Source organism: Lathyrus oleraceus, chromosome 7, assembly GCF_024323335.1.
Source record: "Lathyrus oleraceus cultivar Zhongwan6 chromosome 7, CAAS_Psat_ZW6_1.0, whole genome shotgun sequence".
Taxonomy (NCBI): Eukaryota; Viridiplantae; Streptophyta; class Magnoliopsida; order Fabales; family Fabaceae; genus Lathyrus; species Lathyrus oleraceus.
In genome coordinates this window covers 101,442,744-101,462,455 of record NC_066585.1, presented here as the reverse complement: position 1 = coordinate 101,462,455, position 19,712 = coordinate 101,442,744, and positions in this window count along the sequence as shown.

The window sequence follows — 19,712 nt, the reverse complement described above, 5'->3', positions numbered from 1 at the left end:
GCTCTACCCACAGCTGATCCAGAATGCTTTGGTGACCCCTCAAGCTCTCACACCTGTGTCACCATACCTGCCATGGTACAATCCAAATGCAACATGTGAATTTCATAAAGGGGCATTGGGGCATGACCTAGATTCTTGCTTAGCGCTGAAAGCCTTGGTACGAGAACTGATTAACAAAAAAAGCTTAATCTTTGAAGAAGATCACCCGAAGGTCAAGTGCGAATACCATACCGGAACAATGGGGCACTCCATTGAGGAATGCAAGAGTTTCAAGCTCAAGCTGCAAATATTGATTGACGTAAGGTCACCAACACTCGAGGAGGAAGGCTCAGGTACGTATACCTTGATTTCTGGGCCAGGTAATGAGAAAGGGAAAGGACCCTTGAAACCCCTCAAGGTTTTGTTCCACAAGGAAGATGTCAGGGATGTGGCTAATGAGCTATCATTATTTCCTGGGAGGAGCATTGAGATACCGTCTTGGATTTCCAATGTCATGACCCATACGAATGAAAGAAAAGGAGAAGTGAGTAGTGGATCCAAGAGGGTTGCATTCAACGATGAGATTGAAGGAAAGGAATTTGAAGATCATCATGCCAATGTCAAAAAGCTTGTTGATCCCAACCTTCAAGTTTGAAGAAGTCAATTCCCTAAAGCTGGCAATCATTTGGCTGTTTCAGCATTTCTTTTGTAGTTTCCTTGCATGTTGATTGTTAATTGCTTTTAAGCATTGTTGTTTTCTTTGAATTGGTAAGATTAATGAAATGTTTATGCATCTTTTGAATTAATCCATTCGTATTCACTCGTTTTTCATTTATGTTAAAAATTAAAATACTCCTCTCATTCACTTTTGATTATCAAACCGTTGTGTTAACAAAGATTGGAAGGAGGATGATGAAAACGAAACACCTGAAATTGTTGTGGTATGCTTTTGAGTAAAACCTTGTCGATGATGTAAGACATTGTTTCAAATCCCCAAACACTGAAGAGATAAGGAGTTAATCCCTAGTCAACCACTTTGAGCCTAGAAGTTGGTATTTATTTCGGATCTAAAACCCTTAATCTTAACCTGGGGCAGGGTAGTTGTGTTCAGATAGTTTGACCATGCATTCGATCTTTCAAAAAAAATCGTCCATATGTACGCCCTCCGAATAGGTTCAACCACATGTTATCTTTCACGCACATGTTGAAGCGTCAAAGAAGCTAAGAAAAGATAAAATTAGTGTTGGTTGATCCTTATCCACCAATAATATGGCAGTCAACACCTTTAAAAAAAAGACTGAAAAAAGTCCGCTAAGTCAAACACCACAAAATGACTTAGGCAAAAGTCAGGGCATCCCGATGGACCGAAAGCTTCAAAGAAGCGGTCCAGGCAAAATCAGGGATAAAGAAAAACAATCAAAAGAGGTCATTAAATCCTCAACAAAAACAAAATAAGATGACTGCCATTTCAAGAAAATCTCACCTTGAATCCTCATTTTCACTTTCGCACCTTCGAAGTCGAATGCGTGTATTGAATTAACTGAACATAGGAACTGGAGATCATCAAGAAGAAGGGGTGGGTAAAAATAAATTTTGAGCCTTATATCTTTTTGTTTCAAAAAACCGTCAACCAGGCCACGTTACAACCCTTAAAAGTCCTAATTGAGACAAGGTTTATTTTGAAAGCATACTACAACAAGGTTGTGTTAACCTGACTCCAAATGATTTTTGTTAATCATTTGATGGCACCAACTTGCGTACTGTGAGTGACTAGATCATCATTGTGTTCTTATCATTGACTTGTTCACTGTATTTCACCCATTCATATCAATAAACTTTGAGTTCAAATTTTGCATAAACATTGCATTAAAATTACCATTTTTTTTAATGCACAATCTTATTTGCGAGTCAACACTTAGCATCAAAGAAATTCCAACAATATACAGTTGAGGAAATTGATAAAGTGAAAGAAGTCTAGTCAGGGGGAAATCACTTTGAGCATCAGTTAATTCGAGCTAATCACCCTAAGGGCCATCTAACAAAAAGTGATTTGCTTCAAGACTCAGATCGGGGTAAGCCACCTCAGAGCTCAGTAAGTCCAACTATCCAGGGAAAGTCAATCAAGAGTCTACCATTCCAACATTTGGTTAGTCAAGTTCAGACCATTGCAAGTTTCAAACACTTGGGGCAATCCATCTCGAGGTAGTCTCATGGCAAGTTGTTTCCAAACTCACTTTCAAGGTGAACATTTCCAAAGACCCAACAGACTGGGGCAAGATGAGCCACAAAGGGGCAGACCCCCTTCATGCTTTCAAATTGATCAAACAAATTCTGCCATATGTCAATAACTATTGAGTTTAAGACAAGTGCCTGGAAATTATGCTAGCACGATTCATTAATCCTCCAAAAGGATCCCGTTGGCTAAGTTGTGGTTGTCAAGATTGATAGAATTCTCCTTTGATAACATCTATCATAAAATATTTGGTTGAGTTCTCGGTGTTGAGGAATCATGATCTCCATAAATAGTCTTTACAAACTCCCTGTCCACTCAAGTGTCAGCATTCTCATATCATGATCATTCATATATCATGCATAAAAAAATCCAAATCATGCATAGCCGAAATATACTTCGTGCTCATTTTGCATTGACCTAGGTCTTGTTGTTGATCCTATACCCTTTGACCTCTAATTCCAGTTTGTATTTGGTGCTCTTAAACCAACATCCGGTTTTCGCAGTCATTTTCAAGTCCAATTGTTGTTGGCAAAATCCGTTAAAAGTTGGTTATAATCCATTACTTACGGTTAAGAGTCCAATTGTCGTTGAGCTTTATTCAGGTCATATATGAACCTGTTGTTGAACTTTATTCCATTATCAGGTCATATATGAACCTATTGTTCAGTGCTATTCAGGTCATATATGAACCTGTTATTGAACTTTATTCCATTGTCAGGTCATATATGAACCTGTTGTTCAGTGCTATTCAAGTCATATATGAACCTGTTGTTCAATAATATTCAGGTCATATATGAACCTGTTGTTAAACTTTATTCCATTGTCAGGTCATATATGAACCTGTTGTTCAATACTATTCAGGTCATATATGAACCTGTTGTTGAGCTTTATTCCATTGTCAGGTCATATATGAACCTGTTGTTCAATACTATTCAGGTCATATATGAACCTGTTGTTCAATACTATTCAGGTCATATATGAACCTGTTGTTGAGCTTTTATTCCATTGTCAGGTCATATATGAACCTGTTGTTCAATACTATTCAGGTCATATATGAACCTGTTGTTGAACCTTATTCCAGTATCAGGTCATATATGAACCTGTTCTGAAGAGTTTTTCTCTATGATTGTTTCAGTGTTGTCAGGTCATATATGAACCTGCTGTGGAGCTTTCATTCCAGTATTACCAGGTCATATATGAACCTGTTGATACACTCTTCTTGTATTTTGCTGAGTTTGTTAGGTCATATCTGAACCTGCTGTCAGAACTTCTTGATATTCCCCAGCATTGTCAGGTCATATATGAACCTGTTGTTGTGCTTTATGCCAGTATTGTCAGGTCATATATGAACCTGTTGTAGCATTTTTTTCTTTATTCGGGTTTAGTAAGTCATATGTGAACTTACTACCGAAATCCCTTGTATTCTAAGTATCGTTTATCAAATTTCACTTTGAGTACTCCCCAGTGTGTGTCTGATTCTCCAGCAGGTTTGTTTTCCTCAGCAAAGTTGTTTTTTTACCATTTGTCTGTCTCCCTGTGGGTCATCAGCATTCCCCACAGATTGGTCTGTCTAGTAGCATCTCCTGTTAAGGGTTCACTATATCCCTAGCAGATAAAAATTACAAAAAAAGAGAATCCCGCATCAGCACATATCATGTCATATCATATCATATCATATCATATCATGTCATAAGGATTCAGGATCAAAATCCGGGTCTTCTTAGTATTTAACCATCTCCCACTATGATCATATGAAGAGTGTCCTGCTTCATATTCTCTAGTTGAAGACGCTTAAATATGGGCAACTGTCATACCCCGATTTTGGTCCTGAATTTTTTTCATTTTTTCATTTTTTATTTGGCACGTGGCCTAAAGTTCATTTGCATACATTCATGACCAAAGGCAACCGTCCATCCGTATTTTTTGTTGTACATTGGTCATTGTCTAGGCCTTTTTGATCATGGTGCTTTTGATTATAAAATGGATTCTAAATATTTGACTTTTTATTCTCAATTTTAATTTCAAATTAAGTCTAAATTCCAAATTTCAATTTAATCTTAATTGTGTTTTTACTAATGATTCAAACTCTAATTGATTTTAATTTCCAAATAAATGTTAGAATTGATATCAAAGTAATTTTAACAAATTATAGATTAATTTGATTTTATTTGGTTTTTATTGGGTTTTTTTTATTTTAAATTGACATTTAGATTAGTCTTGGATTATTTCTAAAATCCATATCCATTTTTATAATCAAATATCCATTTCCATAAACCAAGTTACAACCATTCTTATTACATTTTTACAAACACTTCAACCAAGTTCAAATTACAATCACAAATTCATTTCAAAATTCCATACCATTTCTCCAAATTCAAATCAAATCAAGTTTCAACCGAATTTTCATTCATTCATTAATACCATACATTCAAAATCATATTCAACCATACATTCATATTTAGGTCATTACATAACCATGAACCAAATTGCAACATACATATCTACATAAACCATGACATTACACAACCATTACAACATTTCCATAAGTTACAAAGTCATGTTCCAAATTACATTTCCCAACGTTTTCTTACAAGTTCATCATGTTACATGAATCCTACAAGTACAATCCTAATGAACAATCAAAGCTCCATTAACAAGCCAAGCCATGCGCTCAAAGCTTCATCAAGAATCCAAATTCAAGCATTCCAATAATTCATTTTTAAAAAAAGAGTTCAACAACACATGATAACAAATCAATATCATAACAGAAGGTTTCAACATCACTTTCCAATTCCTAATAGAACCTTCAACCTACAACTAACTTCTACATTACAACCAATTCCCAAATTTCATCCAAAATCACAACCAAGATATAACCATGTTTCACACAAATCCCAAACCTAATCCTAATCCCCCTTGGGTCATGCTTTATCCTCCAAATGCATGTTAGCTTGTTTCCATCACGATTTCTTCATTTACAAGTAGCATTGTCCATGTCATGTTCATTTCCACAAACCTACAAAACCAACCAAGTCACGACCACACATTAGCACATTGCCATGAGGTTCAAGCAGAAGAAAGTCATATGTTCAAACAAGCTAATTCACAATGAATTTATAAACCTATTACTGTTCTAGCATAAGTGTTCATTGAACCATTCACCCAACATGATTTTGTGACGTACCATTTACAAGCAATCGTTACATGTTATGCAACGTGCAACAACCCCTTCAAGGACCAATTCATGCGCCTGTTAATGAAGCAGAACCAACAGAAAAACCACATAACAAAACCATATTACAGTCGTTGGACAGTATGAGAAGGCTGTATCAACTTGGCATGAAAGAGAATTGAAAGCAGATTTTGAAACCACCCATACTAGCCCAATTTTAAAAACGCCCTCTCCTATGGAAAAGCAACCTACAAGCATAAGCAAGGTGCATAAATCGTGAGCAACACAATGGAAAAATAACCTACAGCAGTCCAATCCAAAGCAGTCAATTAAAATTCACATCAAATCCCAATTCCAAACCAACATAGTCAATGACAATCCAAAATCCTACACTAATTTAAGCATCAATCCAATTCCATAAGACAAGTTCAAATCCAATTCCACAACTCATTGCATATCATACCAATTTGAATAAACTCATGACAGAAAAGAAAACTTAGCCAAATGATACCCACTTAACCTCCAACAGCAGAATTCAAAGCCACCACCTGAATTCGCCCTTGCTATTTGGTTGGTTAACTTCCATACAAAACTGGAAATTCCATAGCAGCCTCTAAATTTCCAAGGCGAATGTTTAACCTGCACGTATGAACAAAATCAATTGAAGTCAAGAAAACCAGCCATCAACCAAAAAACCACAAATTGATAACCATTCAAGAGATTGGAAATGTTCTTCACAGGATTCCAATTCAGCACAGAATCATACCTGCAATCAAGTCAGTGCATGCTTTAGGGTGTGATTTGAGGATTGTGAGTGATGCAAATATGTTTTACGTTGAAACTATTTTGAAGCATTTGGGAATAATCGAATGCTTCATAGAGATTAACACTAATCCAGGTTATGTTAATCAACAAGGAAGGGTTAGAATTTCACCTTATCACAACATTCAACAGTAAAACTCACATCCTGCAGCAACAAATCCAAACAAAACCAGTACACAATTAACCCAAACGTCCATAACAGTCCATTAATCCAAAAGATTAGCAATCAATTCCAATCGAAACCATGCAAACAGCAACATGGACTTGGCCTTACCTGCATCACATGAGAAGAATCAAACTAGATTGATACAACAAAACCATCACAAGGAAAATTTCAGCAGATATGGATAGAGTCAATGAATAAAAATTAAATTACTGTTAGATGTGGAGGAGATCATTGTTATCACCTTATGCGTTCACTTGAAGCTTCTACCAAAGAATTACAGTATGTGATAACTGCAGGAAGCGTTAAGTATGGGTTTGACATTCTTCAAGCCATCCAAAGCCGAGTTCAAAACCAAAGCCACGCGAAAAGAACCGAAGTTGCTCATGCTTTTACTAAATATTCACTGCAGTAAAAGATAAAGCAATTAGCCAAGGCAGTTAAAATTCGAAAATCCCAAAATGGAATGGAGACAAAATTCGAAGAAAAAACACAGGTTCAGATTACCGTTCCAAGAACAAGCATCAAACAGGACAATCCGAATTCTGAGCCCTGAAAGGAGTTCGTAGAGACGCCCCTTCTGGACCACCAAAGACCAAAATAAAACCCTAACTGCAGGATATAAAAGGAGAGAGGAGAATCAGTGGAGAAAAAAAGAAAAATTAAGAGGCGACGAAAAACCACAAAACGAAACCCTAATACGAAAATCAGAGAGACCACAACGAAAACCTGAAAGCTAGTGAAGTGAGGCAATTGCAAGCTCGTCATTAGTGCCGCCGAAGGTGAGTTTTTTTTTGCTTGAGTCTCTCTGAACCTTTTGATTTTTGGCATGTAGAGTGAAGGTTTTGTGGTTGAGGTTGAGGGCGCGATTGAGAGGGAGAAGGTTGAGGACGAGCGATTGAATGAGCGGGAACGAAAGAGAGACGCGTTTGAGTGAGCGTGAGAGGGTGGAGAGAGCGATCGAGAGAGTTGATTGAGATTGAGAGAGATTGAGGACGATGAACCTTTCTGGGTTCTGTTACAGTGCCTCTCACTTTTTCCCTTTTATTTATTTCTTTTTATTTGTTAACAAAACAAACATTTAAACCAAAAAATTAATTTTTTTACTTTTAGTCTTCCTGTGGTGTCTTATTTAATAGTGTGTATTAATGCATTGTCTTTTTTATTCCCTAAGTAATTTATTAGTTACTAGTCCATGAACCTAACAGCCAGGCGGCTGGGTTTATTGTCTTGGGATTTTCTTTCCACTTTTAATTGGTAGTCCAACAGACTATTTTATTTTAGTTTTTATTTTTTATTTTTTATTCCAATCTGTTTTAGTTTATGTATTTCAGTTGTTATTAAAATTATAAATAACCATGAGTGGCCTAGTGGAGAGAGAGCAGTTTCATTTGGTTTAGTGGATGGGGTTTGATACTTGAGAGTGGCATATTTCCCTATTTATTTTTTAATGCTTACTGTTTAATTTTTTTTCCATACCTTATTGTTATTTATTTTATCCTTACGTTTTATCAATTTAATTTGATCATTGTTTGGTTATTTGTATTTTTAAATGTTTACTTTTTAGGTTTAATTAACGGTTGAAGTCCCGATATTTTTTTTATTCGATTAGTCGATTTTTGTATGTTAACTAATTTAGTTAGGTTATTAGTACCTATATCTATACTTTTACACGTGTAAATAATCATACTCAAATTTCATTCGATTTCAAAGTCAATTTCAACTTTCCTCAATTTCAAAATACATTCCAAAAATAATGTGAATCATTTCAAGATCATTTCACAAATCAAACATAATATTCAAACCCTTTTCTAAAACGTGAAGAAAAAGATTATCCTGGATGGAATATCCAGTCATAATCCCGAATATTAGGCTCAAGTTGTAAGAGCTTGCAAGCCGTTAATATTCGTCTTCTCTTTAACACTCTAATATTCAAATCGTTTTCTAAATAAAGCGTGAAGAAAAAGATTATCCTTGAGGGAATATCCAGTTATAATCCCGAATATTAGGCTCAAGCTGTAAGAGCTTGCAAGCCATAAATATTCGTCTTCCCTTCCACACTCTAATATTCAAATTGTTTTCTAAATAAAGTTGGAAGAAAAAGATTACCTGGATGGAATATCCAATCGTAATCCCGAATATTGGGCTCAAGCTGTAAGAGCTTGTAAGCCATAAATATTCGTCTTCTCTCCAAAACACCTGTAAATATCTCAAACCATCTTCTTAATAAAGTTGGAAGAAAAAGATTACCTGGAGGGAATATCCAGTCGTAATCCCGAATATTAGGCTCAAGCTGTAAGAGCTTGCAAGCCATAAATATTTGTCTTCCCTCCAAAACACTCGTAAATATTCAAACTATTTTCTTAACAATATTGGAAAGAAACAGGCTGTCTGGGTGGAATGTTCAGACGTAGTCCCGAGTGTTAGACTCAAGTTGTAAGAGCTTGTAAGTCACAAGTACTCGTCTTCCAAACTCCAAAATACTCATAAATATTCAAACTATTTTCTTAACAATATTGGAAATAAACAGGCTGCCTGGGTGGAATGTCCAGACGTAGTCCCGAGTACTAGACCCAAGCTGTAAGAGCTTGCCGGTCGTAAGTATTCGTCTTTCAAACTTCAAAATACCTAATTCCTACCTTAATACTTTTTCAATAAAGATGGAAATGGAACATGGTGTATACCGTGCACTCCTGAGATTAAGATTCGAGACGTATGCCTCGCCTATCTTAGCTCTCGCCATCGTTTAAATTTGTCAATATGGTTTCTTCAAACCCTTTTTCTCAATCAAACCTAAAAATACTTAATCCTTATTCAACACCTTTTTAATAAAAATGGAAATGGAACATGGTGTATACCATGCACTCTTGAGACTAGGATTCGAGATGGATATCTCGCTCATCCAAGTTCTCGCCATTACTCAAAATACATCCAACCAATCAAACTCTTTCTCGCCGTCGTGCGATTAATCAAAAACCTTTTTCATAAATGAAAGATATATTGTCTTAAGGTGATGCAAAACAATGTTTCGGCCACGATTGTTGAGTCGAGATAAGTGACGCTTTTCCGAATGTAAATTTATAAATCCGTTCGATGTGTGGTATGCGTCCACTCCTCATCTGTTTTGGGTAAAACAATGTTTTCGTCGATTAATACAGTATAGCTTCCGCTAAAATCGACTAACAAACAAACATTTTTCTACCCAGAACTACGTAAGCCTTGATTTCTCTTTTGAGATACGTAGGAGCAGGATTTTTAAATCTTGTCAGGCCCACTAATAAAAAACTTAGGTTTAGTCCCTCGTCAAAAATCCAAAAACATTCTCTTCTCATCCTTTCTTTCTTTCCCACCTAATAATTTGAAAAGCCTAATATTTTAACTAACACTAACGCACATAACTAACCTAATGGTTCCCGTTGAGTACAACTGACGTGAGGGGTGCTAATACCTTCCCCTTGCGTAATCGACTCCCGAACCCTGATATTGGTTGCGATGACCATATCTTATCCTTTCTTTTAGGGGTTTTATCGATATTTTCCCTTTCCCATTTTTAGGAATAAATAAAGTTCGGTGGCGACTCTGTTCAGTCCATCATTGCGAGCGTGCGATTGCGCTTCGCTTTAAAGTCGTATCCCCATTTTTCGAGGTGCGACACAGGGTCTCCCGAGTAAGCAACTGTAACCAGGATGTATATCCATGACCTGGAATGTAATATTAAAAATTGTTGGACCTATCTTGGTTGGTAAGTCAACCTCTCCTATCACTGCTCGCCTAGAGCCATCAAATGCTTTTACGATTAGGGTGTTGGGCTTCATACTTATCCCTTCCACTGGCAGTTTTATCAAGGTCGTCTTTGGCATGACGTTCAAAGAGGAACCTGTGTCTACCAACACCCTTGATAGTATAGTATCCATGCACTTCAAGGAGATGTGGAGAGCCTTGTTATGGTTCTTTCCTTCAATCGGTAGTTCATCATCATTAAAACCCAAGAAATTTCCAGTAGTCACACAAGCTATCACGTCATCAAATTGTTCTATTGTTATGTCCTTGGTGATATGAGCGGCGCTCAATACCTTCAACAGCGAATTCCTGTGTGCTTCGGAGTTAAGTAGGAGAGATAACATGGAAATTTTGGAAGGTGTTTGGTTTAGCTGGTCCACCACCTTGTAATCGCTTTTCTTGATTATTCTCAAAAACTCCTCAGCCTCCTCACGAGTGACACCAGCTTTAGGAGACAGGTGCATGTCTTGCATCCCCTGATTAGGAATAGGGATCTGGACAGCAACCTCCTTCCCTTTAGCTCTTTCAGAAGTATCAGTAGTTCTTGGTGCGAACACTCGGCCGCTGTGCGTCATTCCTGCTGGGCCCACAATTGAAGTGACATTTGGTTCGTTAATCATTAGAGGTTTATCTTCCTGCCCCTGCTTAAAAGCTCTGGGCTGATATATCCATGGGACTGCCTTTTCATCTTTATATTCGAATGGTGCTGGGAACTCTATCACCAACGGGCTTATAGGTATTTCTACTTTGACCTCATCATAGGGGATATCTACCACGGCTATTTCTTCCTGACGCTTTCTCTTGACACAATAAGTTATCTGTAACTCGCCTCGATCCAGCATTTGTTGTATAAAACTCTTCAACTCTTCATTGTTTTCTCCCTCAACCAGCTCTTCCAGGATCAGACCGCTCTTCAGCAATTGTGCTCCTATCATGGTGATAGGGGTTTGAATCTCTTCAACCTTACAGATCAATTTGCCTTGATCACTCTCCTCAATGGCACTGACGGAAGCATCCTTATGCGTCGGCATAGGGTTGGTATTCATGTTCGGGCGTCTTGGAGTGAAAGAAACGGCCTTGGCTTCGATCAAGTCTTGTACTCGATTCTGAAATGCAAAACAGTTTTCCAAAGTATGACCAGGTGCTCCCATGTGAAATTCACAATGGGCATTAGCGTCGTATCCAGGTGGATACGGAAAAACGGCTGGTTTTAATTCCCTCAATGTTAGAAGGCCCTCCTTCTGCAGATATGGGAATATCTAACTATAGGGTACTGGTAGAGGATCAAGTTGTCTTCTTGGAGGTCTTGGCCTGAACTGTCTTGGTGGTGCGGTATTTTGCTGATGATGATGTTGTTGATGTTGTGGTTGATACATTTGTTGTTGTTGCATTGGCTGTTGATAGGGTATAGGTACCACGACGGCGACTTGACCATATGAAGCTTGTTGCTTCCCTTTATAGTTTCTGGATATGGCGTTTGTTTCACCTTCTCTTTTCTTTGGGAAACCTCCAGAATATTTCTTCGGTGCGCTAGATGTTGTCACTGCTCCAGGAATCTTTCCATCCCTCAACCCCTTCTCTTTGCGGTCTCTAATCGTAACTAGATGTGCGAAGTCAGATGCGGCACTGCTCACTAATCGATCAAAGAATGGATCCTTCAAGGTGTTTATAAATATCCCGGTCATTTCCTTCTCAGACAATGGTGGCTCTACCTGAGCAGCCAATTCTCTCCACCACTGGGCGTATTCTTTGAATGACTCACTCTCCTTCATAGCCATCCCTTGCAACTGCATTCAGTCGGGTGCTATATCTAAGTTGTATTTGTACTGACGGAGAAATGCGTCAGCCAAATCCTCCCAACTTTGAATTCGGCCCTGTTCTAAACTCATATACCATCTCAGAGATGCTCCACTCAAACTGTCTTGGAAACAGTGTACAAGTAGTTTGTCATTTCCGGTATGAGCAGCCATTTTCCTGAAGTACATCACTAAGTGACTTCTTGGACAAGTCTGTCCTTTGTATTTCTCAAAATCAGGGGTTTTAAATTTAGTCGGGATGACTAAATTCGATACCAAACGCATGTTCATGGCAGAAGCACCGAAGATGTTGTTTCCTTCTATTGCTTTGATTTTCTTTTCTAGGGCACGGAGCCTATCTGCAACAGTATTTGAAAGTACCTTAGGCTTTGGTTGATCAGGCATATAGAATGCATCATACTGGTCATCTCCAATCTCGGATCCATGATGAGTAGAAGTATCAGAAGGTTCTGCACGGTCTCCATCTCCTTTGCCTCCTACTGGTATCTGAACCAATCTCTTTTTGGTGGGGACATAACTTTCATCTTGGGGATTCGAACCTGGTGCGCCATCATTCCTTCTTGCCCTAGCTTCTTCCTCCTCGCTCCTCTCTCTCTGAGCAATTGCAAGCATTGTCTCCAACAGCTGATCCATCTTCTCCTGGATCGTATTGATGTCTGTCCTCATGGTAACCTGGTTGGCCTCCACTTGTTCTAATGTCATCTTGTATTTGCTTCGCGTCTCGTACCGGTGTCGATTAGTCAGTGTGGCTGGATAAAGGGTAAAAAGGTTGGGTAAGTTTTTTTGATTTTCATGAAGTGTGATGCATAATGCGAATGTTATGCATATTTTATTTCCAGGGAGTCATTCGAGTTTCATTAGTTGTTAGTAATTCGAAGAAACAAAAAAATACTTATAATAGCAATAATGGAGTAATTTTTTAAACGTCATTCATTCCAATACATAACATAGAGGTCCAAAAGGGTCATAATTCAAAAGTACATTTGTTAAAGAAACAAAATACAAGACATAAGCAAATTAAACAGCTGGCTTTCTGGCCTGAAGCTCTTCTAGTTCCTCATTGAATCTCTTCAACAACCCTTTGCAGAGAAGAACGAAATTGATTATGGCTGGAGGAGTGCTATCTTCTTTCAACTCTTCGACTGCGTCTCTCAACCTCCATGGCAACTCTTTAGCTTCCCAATTACAGAATCCTACTAGCCCATCGAGTTTTGCACGAAACTTATCCCTGTCCCCTTGTAAGAAGTCTATGGTCTTCTTAAAGGATTCATAATCTTCAATCACATAGTCTCGCTCTTTTAACCATATGGAGCTGTCTTGGCGTAACGACTCTAGTTGGTTCTTCCAATAGCTTACAGACTCCATGGCATCTCTTACTTCTCGATATTTCTCCTCCCATACCATGGGTGACACCCTAGAAGCTTTAGTGGCTATTTTCTTGAGTCGGCGCTCCTGATCTACTTCGAATTTTGCATGACGAACAGAATTGGTGAGTTCTTTTATCTGAGCCCCAAGTGTATCCCTTATTGTCTTGTTCTCCTTTGTGGCTAGATGCCACCAACGCTCATTGTCTTGACATTCTTTTTGAGCTTGTCGTAGTTGACCCTTAAGAGTATCCAAACAATGATCAGCCTGTTCTAATCCCACTTTGATCTTCTTTCTCTTATGCTCTTCCTTGTTGAACTTTTCCACGTGGGCTTGAAGTTGCGCTTCTTTTCTCTCAAGCTCCCACTTCATATTATTTTTCTCATTGATGGTTTGTTGGAGTTTTGTTTGCAGCTCTTCATTCTCTTTTTCTAGCTTTGCCATGGTGGTCTTGAGTTCCTCCATTTCTTCAATAGGGACATGGGTGAGCTTAGGTTCAGGAAGAGGTATAGGTGTCCGAATGACGAATGGCATTTTAATTATCTGCACCCTTTCCTTTACCCACTGAAAATATGGTTCTTTTGTAATCCCATTTGCTCTCCCTAACTCAGCTTTTCCTTTCGATTGACATTTTTCCAAGCTTCTTTGATTCGCTGGAATAAGCTAGGATTCTCAGCCCCAAAGTCAAGTAACAAGAAAGCTTCCAAAGAATTTGCCTCTGGAGGGCCTTCCATTGGGTAACCGAGTTGTCTGAGTGATAGAACTGGATTAACATTCACACATCCTTGAGTTCCAATGAGCGGTAGATTTGGGAAATCTCCACAACTGAATATGATGTCTGCGTTGATATATTCTTTGGAGTACCAAGAGAGATCTTCAGATCGGAGTGATCCCAATCTCTGAGGCCAACTAATATCTGTCTGTTCAACCCAAGCACCTGTCTTCGGAAGATGTTCTAGAAACCACTGATACAATAAAGGAGCACAACAAGCAATCGACCCCTTCTTCTTAGTATACCTATGACTTATGTGATAATAGACATCGGCTAACAAAGTGGGTACTGGGTTCCCAGTAAGGAAGACACAAATGACAGTCATGTCTACGAAACCATCCATATTAGGGAACAGGACGATGCCATAGATAGCCAATGCAATAGCAGAGTAACAAGCATCCCAACTTTCTGCCTTCAACGGGGCATGAGCTCTTTCCAAAAGAAAACTTAGTGAAAACCCTTTGGTATTTCCTTTGGTCTCTAAATTGTCTTTTGCTTCCTTTTCATCCATGTGAAGCGCATTGGCAATGACCTCGAGGGGCAAAGATTCATCTGTCCCTACAAATAGTGGCTTGTCCTTCATAGGAATCCTAATAAGACGCTCAAATTCTTCCAACGTTGGTGCTAGCTGGAAGTCTTGGAATGTGAAGCATCTTAAAGGTAAGTCATAAAGGCAGATGTTGAAGGAGAAGTCAAATTAGTCAAGGAGGTGTTGAAGCTGAAGACTCCGCTGTTAGATATCAAAGAATACTTGCTAAAGGCAGATGTTTCCCCCGGTTGTGGGAGCGGTTGTTTGGCTTGTATTGCACAGAGTGGGGGTTGTGTGAAGTGATAACATGAAATTATATCATATTTTTGGACTCAATTTAATTAAATTATATTATTATTTATTTCAATTTATTTCATTTTATTAGATATTACGCGGTATTTTCTTTCTATTTATCTCAGGTGGTTTATATGAAGCACAAGTAAAAAAGGAAGAAAAGGAGGTGCAAAAAGGAATGAAAAGAAGCAAATATCAAAAGTCAAAGCCCAACCCAAAAAGCACAGGCGCTGCACCTGTGACGAGCGTCACAAAGGCTGTGACGAGCGTCACGCTTTACACACTTGTGTGACGAGCGTCACACATGGTGTGACGGACGTCACACCCCACTCCTATATTTTTGGCTTTGGCGCATCCACGAAGTACGCTTTGAAGCAGTAAGCCAAACGTGCCAAATTTTGCTCCAACAAACTTTTCTCCATGAATTCCTCATTCAAAACCAAGTCTTCCTTGATTTTCTCAACCACCAAAACCAAGTCTTCCTTGATTTTCTCAACCACCAAGACCAAATGGACACTATATAAAGGACCAAAATGGGAGAAATTGGGACGACCTACTTTTACATTTTTTTACGCTCTGCAATTTAGTTTTCAGCTTTCTAGCTTTTAGCATTTTTTTTTCTTTTTCAGCAACCTTGTTTCTGTTGCCATTATTTTTACAGCATTATATTTTTTTCAGCATTCCATATTTTTCTTCAGCAATTTATTTCCTTTGTTAGTTTAATTTTTTAGGCATTCAATTAATTTTCTCACAATAGTTTCTACACCGGAAACTATTGTGTAACTTTAACTAGATCTAACCTTACGTTAGATCATAGTATTTTATTCCTTCGCCTTTATTTTACTGTCTGATCGAAGATTGTGAAGAACAAATCCAACCGGTCTGTGGTGGAGTGTTCAAGCATCGAAGTTAGAGAACAATCAAGATTTCTATTAATTTTACAGGTTCTTTAATTTATTGTTTTAATTTATATATGCTCTGCACTGTTGTTTATCTATATTGTTTGTCTGATATGGCTTTAATTAAGCGTAATAATTGTTTAAGCCTGTTTAACATGTCCGGCTAATTAATTTAGATATCGGTATGTAAAGTAAGCGGAATAAAGGAATCAAAACTAAGTTGGTTAAATTACGTTTAAAAATAAAGTCACTCTTTTTATGGTCCCAATTTACAGGTTTAATAACAAAGTTTTTGTACGAGAGTAAAAGACATAAAGAAGTTAAATTCAATAGAACGAGAGTTTGAGTTTTTAACTGGACATAGTAAATTGAGCATTAATTCTAAATCAGGGCGAGAGCAATTTTTAGAGTTAATTAAATTCTAATCTTTTCCAAAAAGTATTTTTAAAGATTGAATGTGAGGACGAGAGTTAAGCATTTGAATTTAATTATATAACCTAAGTCAACAGAGCGAGAGTTTGAGATAAGGGTGTTTAAACGATTAGTGTTTTCTTAAAAAGAGTTTCTACGGATTCTATTGTTTTCAAAAAGTGGTTTTTGACTTAACTATAAGTGACAACTACGTTAATATAAAATCATAGTTTATTCAACAGAGCGAGAGTTTGAGATAAAACTTTTAATCAATAGAGTCAACTGAAAAGATTCATTTTAAAACCAAGAAACCAACAAAGAATTGATTCCTTAATTACGACGAACTGCATACCGATATCCGCTTATTAGATATTAGTTTTAGATCTTATTTTAGTTTTAGCTTTTTCCCCCAAACAATCAAAGTATTACCTTCCTTAGCTTTACGAAGTAACCTTAGATAACGGTATATCGATTCATAAGTCCCTGTGGGATCGATATCTTTTAAAACTACGCGATAGAACTGTGCACTTGCAGTTTGTACCCCAAATTCGACTCATAAAGTCGCGATCAAGTTTTTGGCGCCGTTGCCGGGGACTTTATTTAGTCGATATCGTAACTCTTCTGTTACGCTGTAGAGACTAAGGTAATTTTTTTTTCTCTATCACTATGTATCACCCAAACTTTCTCTACGATTATCACTCCCAGTATTTTGAGGAATCGCAAGATTCCTATAAATCCAACCTGGAAATATTAATGGAGGATTTCATTGAGACGCAAACTCACTCAAGGATAGAATCTATGATGGAACGCTTTGTGGCTACACAAACTCTTCAGAATGAAGAATTTAGAAAACAAAGTCTCTATACCAATGAAACCCTTACGCAACTGAACATTGTGGTCGAGTCCCTCGTCACTCACAACGAGGCATTGGAGACTCAAATCTCCCTACTTGCGCAGACACCTCTAGGACCTTTCCCTGAGAAACATGCGGATATGGTAACAACCACCAGTGAAAGATTTACCGAAAATCCTAAGGATAGTGATAATGAGGAGAGTTCAGGTGAGAAAAAAATAGAGATTGAGAAAGTTCCACAAACACCACCCGAAAGGGAGGTTGTCAAAAAGGTAGAGAAGGAAGAGCTATGTGTTGTCCCTCCTCCCTATAAATCACCAATTCCTTTCCCGCAAAGGTCTGTGGAAGTTAAGGTAGACCCCAAATCCGAAAGAAATGAGGAGCTATCAGAAAATATCCACACCAATGCACATTTATTTGCCACCCTGAACAAGAAGAGAGAATTTGAAGCCCATGAAATTAGGGAACTAATTAGTATAAAAAGGGGCAAACCAGACTTTGAGGTGGTGTTTTCAAAAATTGAACCTAAACCTGAAAAGCTAGCTCCCATAATAGAGCCAGAACCACCACCACAAGTTCAGGAGGATAAACTACCTAGCAGAAGAAAAAGAAGAAAAAGTGACGGTTATGAGAGATGGATTGATAAGTGGCCATGGAAATCAAGGATAATTAAAAGTTTGACCGAGGATTCATCCTCGAAAGAACCACCATGAGTACTTACACTCCTGAGTCGCCGCGCTATCGACGTAAAACATAGCGAATATTTCCAGTTCTATTAATGTCAATTTTTCTCTCTATCCATTTTTTTTTCTTCCCTTTCATAAAATCAATCCGTATTTTTCTTTAATAACCATTACTGACTTAATGCCAGTATCTACTTGAATTCATCGAGCTACTGACTTTCATCATGCAACCAGTAGATACCATTTTCAAAGGCAGTGTTCAGAGAAGGCGGTATGATTATCTAGCCCAGAAGGATATGGCACTGACCATATATTATGATGGACCGACCATGGATAAATTAGGCATCTGAGATATCATCCTGTTTATGTTTAACCAGCTTGGGTGGGAAAACGCAGCCATTAAGAGACTGTTTGTCACGTACCGTGAGCTAACCTTAGAATTCCTGATTTCCCTTGTATACATCCCTGAACATGGTTACGGACTTAACAAAGGGTTAATATCCTTTAGGTTATTTAGCATGGACTTCACCTACACCCGTCGAGACCTTGCTGACCTCTTAGGATTCCCTAGCGGCCCTTTCGTCTTTAATACCCGCCAGGAGGACCTTATTGATGACCATGATCTCGATGACTTCTGGGGTTGCATATCCGGAGAACCCAACCCAAACCCGAATGAGATGCACTCACAAAAGATCCATAACCCTGCTATCTGATATTTTCATAAAATACTAGCCCACACCTTATTTGGTAAGGAAGAGAATAACACCTTAGTGGCCCGACTATTTACCTTGCCTAACCATGAGAGAACGAGTGTTCACAACCACAATAGCCGACTTTATGACTTATATGAACACCCTATTGATCCACCTCCATCCTCCCGACGTCGTCGCAGAAGGAGGCTAGCAACTAATGAGGATATCATGGACGCCATTGATACCATGCAGGCGCAGAATGTCGAAGTGATGCAACTGATGCGCCAGATGCAACAACAACAGGAAGCAAGGAATGCAATAACCGACCAGCGGTTCACTGAGTTACTTAGTAGGTTTGACGACTTAGGAGTACGTCAACGATCACCAGGTCCCAGAACACGAGGCGGAAGGCAGCATTGACTTTTTCTTTCATTTTTCTATTCATTTTCTTTTGTTTTCTTTGAAACATTGGGGACAATGTTTCATTTAAGTGTGGGGGGGGGGGGGGGGGGGAAACCTTGTTCTTTCAACCTTCCCTTTTCAAGTATGTTATTTTCCCTTTCATTGTTATTTCCCTTTCTTATTATGAAAAAAAAATTATTATAATATATATTTATTTTAAGTCAAGTCCCTAGTGTGAAAAATTCTTATTATCTATTCCCCTCAATTTTCTTGAGCCATAACAAAAATTCAACACACTCAGTAAGTATAAAGGTCGCTTATTTTATAAAACTTGAGTGAAATCAAGACAAAAATTATTACCATAACAACGCTCTAAGAACCTCAACATGTTAGATCAGGATAAGTACCTATTATACCAATCCCTTGAACTTTTAGTTTTATAGTAACCCCGAGTAGTTTATACGAGAAGTCAACACCATCTTAATAGCAAACTACGTGGAGAGCCGATGAATATAAGTGAATGATTCCCAAAGTAACATAAAAAAATATATATATATATATATATATATATATATATATATATATATATATATATATATATATCAGGAAATGCACTAATTAAGTTAGGTGATCCTTACCAGATCATTTAATCCAAAGGTTGCAGATCATACAAAAGCATAATATGAAAGATCCATTATGAGTTGGATCAGCAGGTATTTGGTGCTGAACTTGGTAGGGAGGACTACGGTCCGATCCCCCGCAATTTGCAATGGACTGAATAACGAAGTTATCCGACTTATGTACCAGAACTTCTAGCTAAAAGGGGATCAGAATCACTAACCGGTT